We start from the raw sequence: 15,814 nt of genomic DNA, 5'->3' as shown, positions 1-15,814 counted from the left end.
AGAAAAGTTCTTGAGGAAAATTAAACGTGCGACTCCAGTCAGCATGTTACCAGCAGTGAATCCATACGGTCTGCAGCCACCTCAATTCTTCCCTTCTCCGAAGAACTAATTGGACCGAGGGGGCATAAGGCAGAAGGAGATACCGAGGTAAGTTTTAGAGCAGGAGTGAAAGTTTACTTAAAAACTTTAGAGCAGGAATGAAAGGAAGTAAAGTACACTTGGAAGAGGGCAGAGTGGGTGACTTGAGAGATCACCTGATGTCGCCTGACATTCCTGGTGGGGGTTGGGAGCCCTCTCCTACCCTGCTCATGTTTAACTAGTTGCCTACTGTAACATTTCCCCCTCTGGAGTCCAAGACTCCAATTCTTTGGGGAAAATGGATGAAGGTCAGTCTTCTGTAACTGCTTCCTACTGACAGAAGGGCAGTGGTGGTGGTTCTGTGGGTCTTGGCCTCTTACTAGCTGTCAGGGCAGGGTTGGCTCTGTGGGTTGTAGAAATCAGTATCCAGCCAGGCTTAAGGGAGAAAGGGGCAGGATTTTGCCTCTGTTATGTTCTATTGACGGGCAGTCTAGAGGCCCGCTGCAGAAGGGTGACTTTTGACTATTTGAGAGGTCAGTATCCTTCACTGAGGATCATCTGGAGCTTGATGGCCTGAACGTGAAAGGGGACAAATCAAGTTATCAGATTTAGAAGAACAGTTTAAAAAAAAAAAAAAAAAGAGGAAGATGACCGCTCCAAAAAAAATCCTAGGGCTACCAACACACCTAGGTGGCTGGTGGGTATAGTCATGCCTGCTAAGACTTGGGTGTATGGAGTTGCTAGCTGATTTTAATACATGCCCAGAATTAGAATATTGTTCCAGAGTTTTACACTACCCATCCATCTTTTCTTCTGAGATGCAGCCAGAGATCACTGATTATTTCACAGGAATAAGAAGGGTTAGTCTAAATTGCAGACAGAAACTCAAAATAACTGATGAGACTGGAATCTAAATACAGGTGTACTATAGTTCTTGAAATGTATTTTTTCTCTCTCCAATCCTCATTTTTATTAAAAACAAATCATGATAGGACTGATTTGTTTGTGAAATAAGCTTCAGTCTTAATATACGTGGCCTGGTTATTTGCACAAAGCATAAATAAGAGTAAGCATTTGCCATTTAGCCTTCTGATACAGTTTTGATTTCTGTCCCTGCCCACATCTCATGTCAAATTTTAATCCCCAGTGTTGGAAGAGGGGCCTGGTTAGAGGTGATTGGATCATGCCGGCAGTTTCTAATGGTTTAGAACCATCCCCCTAGTGCTGTCTGGTGATAGAGTTCTCCTGAGATCTGCTTGTTTAAAAGTGTGTAGCACCTGCCCGCCTCTCTCTCTTTCTCCTGCTCCAGTCATGGTGGATGTGCCAGCTTCCCCTTCATCTTCTGCCATGATTGTAAGTTTCCTGAGGCCTCCCCAGAAGCAGAAGCCTGCACAGCCGGCAGAACCATGAGCTAATTAAATATCTTTTCTTTATAAATTACCCAGGCTCAGGTATGTCTTTATAGCAGTGCGAGAACAGACTAATACAGCTCCTCTTTTCCTTTCTTCATTGGTTCTCTTAAATTTCTTGCATCAATGTTTTATAGTTTTCTATGTAGAGATCTTTCACTTCTTTGGATAAGTTTATTCCTAAGCATTTTATTTTATTTGTAACAATAATATATAAAAGTACTTTCTTGATTTCTTTTTCAGATTGTTCACTGTTGACATGTAGAAATGCTACAGATTTTTATACGTTGATTTTGTGTCCTGCGACTTTACTGAATTTGTTTGTTAGTTCTAATAGTTTTTTGGTGGTATCTTTAGGATTCTCCAAATATAAGAGCATACCATCTGAAAACAAGAGTAATTTGACTTTTTCTTTCTAATTTGGATGCCCTTTATTTATTTCTCTTGACTGATTCCTCTAGCTAGGAATTCCAGTACGATGTTGAATAGCAGTGGTAAAAGTTGGCATCCTTACCATGTTCTAGATCTTAGAGGAAAGACTTTAGTTTTTTGCTGTTCAGTATAATGCTAACTGCAGGTCTGTCATATTTGGCTTTTATTGTGTTCAGGTATGCTCTTTCTATCCCCAGTTTTTGAGGGTTTTTTAATCATGAAAGGGATTTTGAATTTTATCAAATGCTTTTTCAACATCAATTGAAATGATCATAAGGTTTTTGTCCTTCATTCTGTTGATATGATGTATCACATTGATTGATTTGTGTATGTTGAGCCAACCTTGTACCCCTGACATAAACTCTGCTTGGTCATGATAAATACTCTTTCTAATGTACTGATGAATTTGGTTTGCAAGTATTTTTAAGGATTTTTGCATCAATGTTCATCAGAAATATAGGCTCATTGTTTTCTTTTTTGATGTGTTTTTGTCTGCGTTTGGTATCAGGGCAATACTGACCACATAGAACGAGTTTGAACGTATTCCCACCTCCTCTATTTTTCAGAATAGGTGGACAGGATTTGTGCCAGTTCTTTAAGTGTTTGGTCGATTTCAGAAGTGAAGTCATTGGATCTCAGGCTTTTCTTTGCTGGGAGACAATTACAGCTTTGATCTTGTTACTTGTTATTGGTCTATTCAGGTTTTTAATTTCTTCATGATTCAATCTTGTAGCTTTTACATGTCTAGGAATTTATCCATTTCTTCTCAGTTTTCCAATTTATTGGCATATGAGTCACTTATAGTAGTCTTTAATAATCCTTTGAATTTCTGCAGTATCAATTGTAATGTGTCATCTCTGATTTTATTTATTTGTGTCTTTTTTTCATACATAGTTTGGCTAAAGGTTTGTTAATTGTTTTGTCAAAAAATCAACTTTTTATTTTGTTGATCTTTTGCATTTTTTATTTAAATGTTACTTATTTATACTCTGTTACTTATTATTTCTTTTCTTCTACTAATTTGGGGTTTGGTTTGCTCTTGCTTTTCTAGTTCTTTAAAATGCATTGTTAGATTGTTTATTTGAAGTTTTTCTACTCTTGATGTAGGCACTTATCGCTATAAATTTCCCTCTTAGTATGGCTTTTACTGTATCTCATAGGTTTTTGTATGTTGTTTTTCCATTTTCACTTGTTTCAAGAAATTTTTTAATTTCCTTCTTAATTTTTTTCATTGATTCACTGGTCATTCAGGAGAATATTGTGTAATTTCATGAGTTTGTATAGTTTCCAAAATTTCTCTTGTTATTGATTTCTAGATTTATCCCAGTGTGGTCAGATAATTTTCCAGCTCCAGAATTTCTGCTTGGTTTTTAAAAATTATTTCAATCTTTTCGTTAGTTTTATCTGATGGGATTCTGAATTCCATCTCTGTGTTATCTTGAATTTCAATGAGCTTCCTCAAAACAGCTATTTTGAATTCTCTGTCTGAAATTACATATCTCTGTAATTCTTGGATTGGTCATTGATGCTTTATTTAATTTGTTTTGATGAGGTCATGTTTTGCTGGATGATCTTAATGCTTGTGAATGTTCATCAATGTCTGGGCATTGAAGAGTTTGGTACTTATTCTGATCCTCACAATCTGTGCTTGTTTGTACTCATCCTTCTTGAGAAGGCTTTCCAAGTATTCAAAGGGACTTGAGTGTTGTAGTCCAAGTCTTTGGTCACTGCAGCTGTATTAGGGGGCACACTAAGCCCAGAAACACTGTGGCTCTTCCACACTTGTCACCTTGGGGGTCTTGGGTAAGATCCTGAAGAAATCTCTTGATTACCATGCAGTCTCTAGTTATCTTCCCTTACTTTCCCTCAAACCACATGAGTCACTGTCTCTGGAGCTGCCTGGAGATGGGAAAGGGGTTATGCAAGCACTTCCATGACTACCACTGCTGGGACTGGGCTGGTTCACACCTGAAGCCAGCATGGTACTGGGTCTTGGTCAATTCCTGTGGTGACTACTACCTAGCTACCACTGATGTTTCTCCAGGCCCAAGTGCTCTTTACTCAGCAGGTGATGGGTCTTGCCAGGCCTGGATCTCTCCCTTCAACAAAGCAGGTTTCCTACTGGCCCAGGATGAGTCTAGAAATGCTATCCAGGAGCTAAGGCCTGAATCTGGGAACTTTAGGAATCTACTTGATGCTTTCTTTTACTTTGGCTGAGCAGGAATACAAGTCGTAAGACAAAGTGCTTTTTATTCTTCCATCTTCTTTGCTCAAGCAGAATCTTCTCTCCCAATGATTACCACAGCTGGGAATGTGCTGGTAAACACCTGAAGCTAGCACAGTATTGGGTATTGCCCCTGTGGTGACTTCTGCCTGACTACCACTGATCTTTATTCAAAGCCTACGGGCTCTTTACTCAGCAGATGGTGTATCCTGCTGAGGCTAGTTCCTTCCTTCAGTGTAGCAGGTTCCCTTTTGGCCCAGGGTGGGTCTAGAATTGCTTTCTGGGAGCTAGAGCTTGGATCTGGAAGCTTTAGGAATATACTTGGTACTTTATTTTACTGTAGCAAAGTCAGTACCTCAGTTGCAAAGCAGTTATTTTAATTCTTTCCTCTCCTTTCCTGAAAGAGAAGGATTATCTCCTGTGGCCATCACCATCCCAGGCCCCGGGCAACTACTGCCTGGCTACAACTGATGTTTGTTCAAGGCCCAAGGGCTGTTTAACCAGCAGGTGGTGAATCCAGCCAGGACTTGTTCCTTCCCTTCAGTACAGCAGGCTCCCTTCTTGTCCCAGGGTGGGTCTAGATATATCCAGGAATTAGGGCCTAGAATCAGGAACATTAGAAATCTATGTGGTGCTTCATTTTACTGTAGCTGAGGTAGTACCCAGGTTGCAAGACAAAGTCCTTTTTACTCTTTATTTTCCTTTCCTCAGGCAGAAACAGTCTCTCCCCATGGCCACCACTGTCCCAGATCCTTCACGACTACTGCCTGGCCACCACTGATGTTTGGTCAAGACCCGAGGACTCTTTAGTCAGCATGTGGTGAATCCTGCCAGGACTGGGTCCATCTCTTCAGTACAGTAAGCTCCCCTCTTGCCTAGGGTGGGTCTAGAAATGTTGTCCAGGAACTAGGGCCTGGATTTAAGAACTTGAGGAATCTACTTGGAGCTTCATTTTCCTGTGGCTGAGCTGGTACCCAAGTTGCAAGACAAAATCCTTTTTATTCTTTCCTCTTCCTTCCTCAAGCAGAAGGAATCTTTTCACATGGCCATCACCAGGCCACTGGCAATAACTGCCTAGCTACCACGATGTCTATTTCAGGCCCAAGGGCTCTTTAGTCAGCAGATGGTGAATCCTGCCAGGACTGAGTCCTTCGCATCTGTATAGCAGGTTCCATTCTGGCCCAGAGCGGGTCTAGAGGTCTAGAAATACTGTCCAGGAACTAGGGCCTAGAACTAGGGACTTTAGGAATCTGATTGGTGTCTTATTTTACTACAGCTGAGCTGCAACCCAAGTTGCAAGACAAAGTCCTTTTTACTCCTCCCTCTACTTTCTTCAAAAAGAGTCTTTCTCCATGGCCATCACTGTTCTAGGTCCGTGATGAGTACTGCCTGGCTGCTACTAATGTTTATTCAACGACCAACGGCTCTTTAGTCAGCAGGTGGTGAATTCTGCCAGGACTTTGTGTTTTCCTTCAGGGTAACAGGTTATTTTCTGGCCCAAGGTGGGTCTAGAAATGTCATCCTGGAGCTAGGTCCTGGAATGGAGACTTCAGGGATCTGCTTGTTGTTTTATGTTACTGTGGCTGGGCTGGTATCCCAGTTGCCAGACAAAATCCTCTTTACTCTTCCCTTTCCTTTCCTCAAGCAAAAGGAGTCTCTCCTAGAGTTGCAAGCTGTGCGTTCTGGAGTCAGGAAAGTGTGACACTAGCATTCCTTTGGCCACCCCAGCTGGTGTCTCACTAGGTCATACACATGGCAAGTCCTGTGAGTGGCTCTGAGTCCAACACTGTAGTAAGTAACAGGAAAATGCTCAGGAATTGCAGTCCTTGTGGTCTAGACTGCCTTTCCAATTTATTTGGGACTACAGAGTGCTTTAGCCCATGGTGAGTGGGGCTAAACAGAACTGAGTTTCCAACCTTTGGCATGGAAAATTTCCCTCTGGCTAAGGCTGGTCTAAATGGTCCTTCCATGGGCACTTAGCAGCTGAATTCTACCTATGTTGCTTTCTGCCATGACAGAGCAGCATTGAGTTTCAACACAAAGTCCCACAATCACTGCACTCTCCCTCCTGCAAGCACATAAACTCTCTCTCCATGCCACACAGCCACTGCTGAGGGAAAGGGGATGGGTGGTGTAGGTAATTCAAGACTGTATTTCCTACTCTCTTTAGTGCCTCTTTCCTTGACACGATGTTAAAACCAGGTACTGTGATTGCTCCTCTGATTTTTGTTTCTTATGAAGGTGATTTCTTGTGGGCATAGTTGTTCACTTTGGTGTTCTTGCAGGAGGGGACAATCACTGGAGGGTTCACTTGGTCATCTTGCTCCACCTCTCCACTCAGCAGTAAAATATTTTTAAATTAAGGTATGTATATTGATTTTCAGACACAATGCTTTTGCACACTTAGTAAACTACAGTATAATATAAACATAACTTTTACGTGTACTGGGAAACCAAAATATTTTCATGACTCACTATACTGAGATACTCACTTTATTGCAATGATCTGGAAGCAAACTCATAATATCTATGAGGTATGCCTGTATATATATATATATATGCACATGTAGAAGTAGGTACCAAGAGCAACAATTTGCCACAACAAATTTTATGCAGAAACTTGCTGATCTATTTTTCTCCCTTTACTTCAAACACAAAACACAATAGGGCATTAAATATTTTTAAAACATAAAAAGACAAACGTGAGCTCAAAAACAATTTAGAAATCTATATGAAACCAGAAACAGAATGGAACTACCTAGTGGTGTCTGGGATATGAAAACGCATATCTATAGGGCTCTGAGCCTCAGTATAGGTTGTCCACCCTAACTCAAAGAATTGTTTTTGGGCGGATGCCATTTATGAACAGCAATTTCATAAACCTCTGCATGCAGCCAACCAGGGCTTTTTGCCCAGGGATACCGACCTTCCCTACCTTTCTAGTAACTTTCTTCTCCCTGCCCCCACCCACTCCAGCCCACCCAAAGTTTCCATTCTTACCTGTAGAGGTCATGATGGAAATTTGGGCCCCAATTCCCTGCAGCATGTGCAGTCTCTCCTCATATCCTGGGTGGTAATCATAGATGCAGGCAGTGAAGATGTGCAAGCTCATGTGTCTATTCTCCCTCAGAAATCCAGCAATTTCCTGGGCACAGTTGAAGCAGGAGCTCCAGGAGATGAAGTAGATGATCCTGTAGCACTGGGCAGGGTCTAGATGCCAAGAAGAAACCAAGTCCAGGAAGCACTGCTCCACATGGTGGCCTTGACAGCCATTGAGAAAAATCCAAGCCTAGAAAAGAAAACAAAGAGATTGGTCACTTGTGAACAGGAAGGAAGAACCTGGACGAGATGAGACTAAGGAGGCAAGGAGCCTCCAGCACGAAATTAGAAAAGGCACCAAAATCCCAGTTATCAGAATGAATGAATTTCTACAGAATATTTAAAATGTAAAAATTGAAGCAGCAATTCCAAGATGAATAAATATCAACCATGTAAATACAAAGAGATCAGGAGTGAGGATGTTTTATTTTGCCCCAACTCCGATATACTCAGCACATCACTGTTACTATGTCTTCTTCTTCTTTTTTTTTTTTCCTCCCCCCAACTGTTTGTCTTTATCTAAAATCTTTTGGATGAATTCTGGTATTTCAACTCCTGCAAGGGAATGGGACTGATATGGTTTTGCTGTGTCCCCACCCAAATCTCATCTTCTCATCATATGAATTGTAGCTCTCATAATCCCCACATGTCAAGGGAGGGACAACGTGGGAGGTAATTCAATCATGGGGGCAGGTTTTCCCATGCTGTTCTTGTGATAGTGAATAAGTCTCATAAGATCTGATAATTTTATAAAAGGCAGTTCCGCTGCACACACTCTCTTGCCTGCTACCATATAAGACGTGCCTTTGCTCCTCCTTCCCCTTCTGCCATGATTGTGAAGGCTCCTCAGCCATGTGGAACTGTCAATCCATTAAACCTCTTTTTCTTTATAAATTACCCAGCTTGGGTGTGTCTTCATAGCTGTATGAAAATGGATTAATACAGTAAATTGGTACTGGTAGAGTGGGGTATTTCTTTTAAGATACCCAAAAATATGGAAGTGACTTTGGAACTGGGTAACAAGCAGGAGTTGGAACAGTTTGGAGGACTCAGAAGAAGACAGGAAAATGTAGGAAAGTTCAGAACTTCCTAGAGGCTCAGAGGACTCAGAAGACAGGAAGATGTAGGAAAGTTTGGGACTTCCTGGAGACTTGTTGAATGGTTTTCACCAAAATGCTGATAGTGATATGAACAAAAATGTCCAGGCTGAGGTGGTCTCAGATGGGGATGAGGAACTTGTTGGGAACTGAAGCAAAGGTGACACTTGTTATGCTTTAGCAAAGACTGGAGGCATTTTGCTCCTGTCCTAGAGATCTGTGGAGCTTTGAACTTCGGAGAGATGATTTAGGGTATCTGGTAGAAGAAATTTTTAAGCAGAAAAGTGTTCAAGAGGAAGCAGAGAATAAAAGTTTGGAAAATTTGCAGCTGACCATGTGATAGAAAAGAAAAACCCATTTGCTGGGGAGAAATTCAAGCCTCTGCATAAATTGGCATAAGTAACAAGGAGCTGAGTGTTAATCACCAAAACAATAGGGAAAATGTCTCCAGGGCATGCCAGAGACCTTCATGGAAGCCCATCCCATCACAGGCCTGGAGGCCTAGTTGGAAAAAATGGTTTCACAGGCCAGGTCCGGGGAAAGGACTGCTGTTTGCAGCCTAAGGACTTGGTGCCCTTGTGTCCCAGCTCCAGCTGTGGCTAAAAGGGACCAAAGTACAGCTTGGGCCATGGCTTCAGAGGGTGCAAGCCCCAAGACTTGGAAGCTTCTATGTGGTGTTGAGCCTGAGGGTGCAAAGAAGTCAAGAATTGAGGTTTGGGAACATCTGCCTAGATTTCAGAGGATGTATGGAAACGACTCAATGTCCAGGCAGAAATTTGCTGTGGAGGTGGGGTGACTCATGGAGAACCCCAAGTAGGGCAGTATAGAAGGGAAATGTGGTGTTGGAGCCCCCACACAGAGTCCTCAGTGGGACATTTCCTACTGGAGCGGTAAGAAGAGGGCCACCATCCTCCAGACCCCAGAATGGTAGATCCACTGACAACTTGCACCGTGCACCTGGAAAAGCCGCAAACCCTCAACACCAGCCTGTGAAAGCAGACACTCAACACCAGCACCTGGAAAAGCCACAGATGCCCAACACCAGCCTGTGAAAGCAGCCAGAAGGGGGGCTATCCCCTTCAAAGTCACAGAGGTGGAGCTGCCCAAGGCTATGGGAGCCCATCTGTGACATCCTGTGAACAAGGGCCACAAACCTTTATAGTAGAGCTGATTCTACCTCTCTTGGAGTTTTGGAGGAAGCAATGAATACTGCCAGAAGAAAGGAGAGAGTACTAGGAGAGAAAACACCAAACTACTCATGCAAAATGTCAAAGACATGGGGAAAGCAGACACTATGAAATATAGGCCAAGGGAAGCTCAACAGATGGGAATTCACTCTCATGAAGACGAAAATAAGAAAGCAATATGAGAAAGACCTAAAAACAAGTTTATTTAAGACCTGAAAGAACTAGTGGTGAAAATGATACCCACTTTTCAAAATCTAAATAAAGCAGATGAATATGAGAAAGAATCACAAAGATGGAAAAGAATTAATCAGAATCCTAGAAATAAAAAATATTTTCACTGATATTTAAAACTCGGCTGGGCACAGTGGCTCATCCCCATAATCCCAGTACTTTGGAAGGCTGAGGTGTGCAGATTGCTTGAGCTCAGGAGTTCAAGACCAGCCTGGCCAATATGGCAAAACCCTGTCTCTACAAAAGCTACAAAAATTAGTCAGGAATGGTGGTGTGCACCAGTGGTCCCAGCTACTCGGGAGACTGAGATACGAGGATTACTGGAGCCCAGGAAGTCAAGGCTGCAGTGAGTCATACTTGCATCACTGCACTCCAGTCTGGGTGACACAGCGAGACCCTGTTCTCAAAAAAAGGAAAAAACAACTGAGAAAAATGTGCAAACAACTACAAATAATTGAATAAAAAAATTAATACCTTAAAAATGTAACTACAAAATCCACATGGACACAGCACAGTGAAAGTAATAAAATATGAAAGATGTTAAAAGAAATGAGGAATAGATTGAGAAGATTTAAAATACATATAATATAAACAAGTATCCTACATACGATGCATGTAATAATGGCATTATATCAAATGAACATTAGCTATTTAACAGTTGAGCAGCCAGCATCCTAAATGACAAGGACAGCATTCCACAGAGTCATCCTATGGTCTTCAGTCTAAAGATACATTGTGTCTCTTTCCAAAGACTATACCCATAGACTCAACACACAAGGGTGTTGATTCTGAACAGTTCTCTAAGATGATACTATTTCTATTTAATTATAAAGTTCTAGAGTTGCCTACCCATTTCATGACAGGTAATATCTGCCATCTCTCAAGCTTTGACTGGCAGTTCTATTATGATGGTTACTCTACGGACCTCAGTACATTTCTGTCTGTATCAGAACCCAGTGGTTATTTTTGTGTTTCTCTTCTGCACTCCAAACTGCACCCAAATTAATGACTGAGATCTCCAATATACATACCTCAACAGGGATATATTGCCCACAAGGCAAGGCTGTCCACCCTAACTCAAAGAATTATTTCTGAGGTAGATGCCATTTATGAATAGCAATTTTTTTCAAGTTACTGTGTGCTCTGGTTTGGATTTTGTCTGTCACCACAAAAACTCATGTTGAAGTTTAATTACCAGTGTAGAAGCATTGGGAGGTGGAGCATAATAGGAGGTCTTTGGTCATGGAGGCAGATCCCTCATGAATTGATTCATGCCATCTTATGGGAGTAAGTTTTCACTCTCACAGGACTGGATAAGTTAATGCAAGAACAAGTATTATGAAGTAAGCCCAGCCTTTGGTGTTTGTCTCTTTGCATATGTCCCCTTAGCATTCCACTTCTCTGCCACGTCTTGACACAACACATGGCCCTCCCCAGAAGCTGAAAAGATGCAAGAATCATGCTCTTATACTTTCTGACCTTCAGAATCATGAGTCAAATCAACCTATTTTCTTTATAAAGTACCCGCCCTCAGGTGTTCAGCTATAGCAACACTAAATGAACTAAGACACTAAGACACATCTCATGATTACTCCTTGATGAGACATGGGCTGGCATAAGAACCCAAAACAGTCTTAAAGCAATTGAGTGTTACTCTTATTGGTTAGTGATAGTTGAATCTGTGATCCTGGAGTTCTGAGATAAAAGATATAAGTTTATCCTCTTAGGAGCCCTTCAGTCTTTCTCGAAACATTCCCTTCCTTCACTGTCTTTCTCACTGTAAATTTCTGGTTTTCCTCCTATCTCTCAGACTATTACATATTAGGCTCCTTTAGTCATTGACTATAGCAGGCTGAATAGTGTCTCCCAAAAATCATGCACACACACAACCTGTCAATGTGCTCTTATTTGTATAAGTTGTACATCTCTAATCCAAAAATTTGAAATCCAAAATGCTCCAAAATCTGAAACTTTCTGAGTACCAAAATGATGCCACAAGTGGATGATAAAGATGATGTTAACTCAGCAGGAAAAGTGTCTATAGCTGACATGGTGAAAATCTGTGATGGGCTTTTTTAAGCACTAGAGCAGCATGCATGTATAAGAGAACAAGAAACCATGTCAGCTTATGAAATCAAACAGCGCCTTCTCAGACAAAAACCATTGTTAATGAAGCAGATGACTCTAGAGGACAGAGTTTTAAAATCCATCCAGCAGATTGACTCCTCATCCCTAGGGGACCCACTTTCTGGTCCTTCAGCTGCTTCTGACATTTCTTCTTGCCTAAAATACAAAATACGGTCTACATAACCTTAATCAAAACACAGCACCGTATCTAGAGACTGAAATCCTGCCATTGTCTGCTGTTACTGTTGTTTAACAGCTGATACAGGTATTGTGGTGATGCTGCTGTGCTGCTCAGTTGACCTAAACACATTATTTCTTCACTGTACTAATGATTAACAAAATATTTTACTGTTAAGTACTATGTGTGAATAATTATAAGAAAATGATTGCTTATCAGTAGCATATAAATTCAGAGTCAGGAATGATAATGATGCCAAACAACTACAGAGGGCCTACATGGGTGGTTCAATGTACACGAACTTTGTTTCATGCACAAAATTATTTTAAATATTGTATTAAATTACTTTCAGGCTACGTGCATAAGGCATATATGAAATGTAAATGAATTTCTTGTTTAGGATTGGGTTCCATCCCCAAGATACCTTATTATGTATATGCAAATATTCCAAAATGTAAAGAAATCCAAAACCCCCAAATACTTCTGTTCCCAAGCATTTCAGATAAGGGATACTTAAGAAAAGAAAAGGAGAGGGGTGGGGAGGGGAGGGGAGGGAAAGGGAAGGGAGGGGAGAGAGAGGAGAAGAAAAGAGAGACTTCCTTCCCTCTGCTTTCCTTAGCAGCTTGCACCTGCCTCTGCCACAAACATTGTATTATCTGACATTATTGACGTCTTAATGTGCAAACAGTTGCTTTTCAAGAGTAGCGACTTGTCTTAGTTATCTTTTTAAATCAATTACAGTTCCTAGAACAGAGTAAGAATTCAGTAAATGTTTGGAGAAAGAATCTGACGTCTTTAATTCTATCCTCGGGCAGTCCTAAGCCAAGCTTCTAAAAAGGCAGCACTGAGCAATGAACCTTGCTCATTTATCTTAGTCCCTCAGGAGAAGCCTTCTGCTGTTGTCGCCTGACAAATCCAAAGTCTGGTTTCTCTGGCAATCAAATTTACCTTCAGTCTTCAGCTTCTATTGTCTGGTAAGCTCTTCCCAACTTAACCCTTGCTTGTCCCTTTCCCACCACTGTGACTATATTCTGCCTTGCATTTTCTGATCATGACCCCCAGTGCCCCTGCATTCCATTAGCCTGCCCTGATGGACCATTTCTCTGCCTCTCCATCTGGCCTGAATCATCAGCCAGCTTGTAATCAATCAGCACCCCCAACGTCTCAGTAGTACAACTCCAGGGCAGGCCAAATAGAAAATTCAGCAAACTGTGTAAGGGTTGAAAACCTGCACCTTAGGATTTGATGACCTCACGTCTCTTCAGTTCGGGTTCCTTAAATTGTGTCACCACTGTTTGGAAAGGGGGAAAATCAATTAATTATGTATTTTTAAAAATGCCTGTGTGAGGCCAAGCATGGTGGCTCATGCCTATAATCCCAGCATTTTCGGAGGCCAAAGTGGGAGGACTACTTGAAGCCAGGAGTTGAAGACTAGCCTGGGCAACATAGGGAGACCCTGTCTCTATAAGGTATTTTAAACACTTACCCTGCTGTGGTGGTGTTCTCCTGTAGTCCCAGCTATCCGGGAAGCTGAGGTGAGAGAAACGCTGGAGCCCAGGAGGACGAGGCTGCAGTGAGCTATGGTTGGCGTCACTGCATTCAAGCCTGGACAACAAAGTGAGACTCCAGACACTCTGTCTCTCAAAATAAAATAAAATAAATAGCCTGTGAGTAATAAATACTATAAATCACAGATCGGTGCATCAATGTGCTTACAAAAACCTTTAGTCTTTTGGCCCAGGACTTCAAACTCCTTTGACCAAACAGGTTGCTACTGCCAGAGGGAAGACATTTAAACTGAGACAGAGTCTCGCTCTATCCCCCAGCTTTATCCCCCACTGGAGTGCAGTGGCGTGATCTCAGCTTCGACTCACTGCAACTTCGGCCTCCCGGGTTCGAGCAATTCTCATGCCTCAGCCTCCCGAGTGGCTGAGATTACAGGTGCCTGCCACCATATCCGGCTAAAGACGGGGTTTTGCCACGTTGGCCAGGCTGGTCTCGAACTCCTGACCTCAGGTGATCCACCCACCTTGGCCTCCCAAAGTGCTAGGTTTACAAGCGTGAGCCACTGCACCTGGCCGAAGTTTAAATTTTCTTCTAAGTATCTGAGGAAACCATGCTCAGTTAGAGCCCTCCCCCTATCAAAAAAAAGCCTGAAGTCCCCAGGAACATCAATATATCTAGTTACAAGTCATAATTAACCTTGATCTACACCTTATTTAGATGTTTTTAGTGCTTCTTGAGTTAACTTCTGTAAAAATTCAGGGACAACTACTTTTAGAATAGACAAGCTCAAACAGATAAGGATCTGTGTGCAAGGATTAACTGGGAACATGCCTTAAAAGTTGCCAAATAGCTTCTCTAGTCAAAACCATGTGAAGGCTGAGTCCTTAAGTTTTGCTTAAAAGCATTTGTTACTAATAAAAACAGCCAATGTTCATAGAGTGTTTTTACAATGTGCAGACCACTGCACTTATTAGTTTAATACAGATTGTCTAATTTATTCCTGCCAACAGGCCTGTGAAAAAACCAATACACAGAAAGGTTAAGTAACTTGTCCAAAGACACCCAGCTGTTAAGCCATCAAGTGGCATTTCAACTACTTGAAGTCTCTGAATCCAGAAGCATCTTGCCTCTTGGGTTTCTAACAGGTTTACTAATGATACTCCCTTTTTGTTATTTAGCTGCTAGCATAAAGATTTTACTGGGTTATCTCAGCCTTTTGCTGCCAGGACCTAGATAAAAGCAGTGGCTCCTTGACCAACCTATTAAATAAAGATTAAAAGAGAGCCATTGGCAGTGAGCCAATAATCATCCAGGAAGTACTCAGCAAATTCGTACTGAATGAGTGAATCCAGTTCATTCATTTTAATGACCATTAAAGATTTTTTTTTTTTAAAAGTGAAAGAGAGGTTTTCTGAAACCCTTCCCTCACTAAGTGCTCACATTAAACCTTGTACATTCCATTTTGGTGATTCAGGAAGGAAAAACTGCAGAAAAGTTGAGGAGGTGGGGCGTAAGCAGGATTATTTTGTAAGAAAAAAAAGGCAAGGTGCTAGACCCAAAAAGATCCGGATATTCACTTCCAAGATAATTCTTATTTAAGGAAAGGTCAGAAATTCAATGCGAGGGTAGACACTAAAACTGAAGAGACTCTCAGAGTGATTATTGAAAAATTTTTGTCAGAACTCCATCGTCACTCCAAAATGCTGAGATCTTCGAGAAAGTGATGTTGAAATTCGTCTGGGTCGCCGGGGTGCTTCCCAGGAGAGTGCCCAGAGTTTCACTAACGAAAGATGGGTATTTAGCATAGCCATGGTCTGAGCGGGCAAAATGCACAGTCCCAGTGACTGAGAGGAGGCCAGCGGAGCGCGCGGGAACGAAGGTGCGGCCTCTCCAGGCTGGGCGCAGCTCGGGAGCCCCCTGCAGTGGACCCAAGCGGCCGCCAGATGGTTCCCGAGGATTAGGATCACGGGCACTTCCGGTCCCCTCGGGCAGCCCCTGGGCTGGCCTCCCGGCCGGCACCTAGGCAGGCCAACGCGGACGCCGGCTTCTGGTGACTCCCAGCGGCGAGGTCAAGAGTCATTGGCCTGGGGCTGCAAGCGCCTCGCACCCGGGCTCCCCCGCGCGCCCTGCGCTCTGAGGGCGATGATCCGGGACGGGGAGGCGCGCGCGGCGGGCGGCCATAGGCCACGGCGCGGGGCGGGAGGGGGCGCGGCGAGGCCCGCGGAGGGGCAAAACTGGCGTGGGCC

The 15,814-nt window shown here is 42.6% G+C and overlaps 1 protein-coding gene across 5 annotated transcripts in view; it reads left to right on the top strand.

The window, feature by feature from the left end:
• Window positions 1–1,367: 1,367 nt before the first annotated feature.
• AADAT (aminoadipate aminotransferase) overlaps window positions 1,368–15,814 on the top strand; it is a 44,021-nt gene continuing 29,574 nt past the window's right edge. The window contains exons 1-4 of one of the 5 annotated variants that reach the window (XM_074040761.1): window positions 1,368–1,431; window positions 4,855–5,001; window positions 6,429–6,507; window positions 12,938–13,036. The gene's annotated coding sequence lies outside the window, so the exon portion shown is untranslated. Of the gene's footprint in view, window positions 1,530–4,854; window positions 5,002–6,428; window positions 6,508–12,937; window positions 13,037–15,554; window positions 15,637–15,814 lie in introns of those variants that run through there. The other 4 variants (XM_074040762.1, XM_074040763.1, XM_005556304.4 and 1 more) reach the window with 4 other exon arrangements.

The sequence above is a fragment of the Macaca fascicularis genome, chromosome 5 (genome assembly GCF_037993035.2).
Source record: "Macaca fascicularis isolate 582-1 chromosome 5, T2T-MFA8v1.1".
Lineage (NCBI taxonomy): Eukaryota > Metazoa > Chordata > Mammalia > Primates > Cercopithecidae > Macaca > Macaca fascicularis.
The sequence above is the reverse complement of the archived record's forward strand: the minus strand, read 5'-3'. Positions and strand labels throughout refer to the sequence as shown.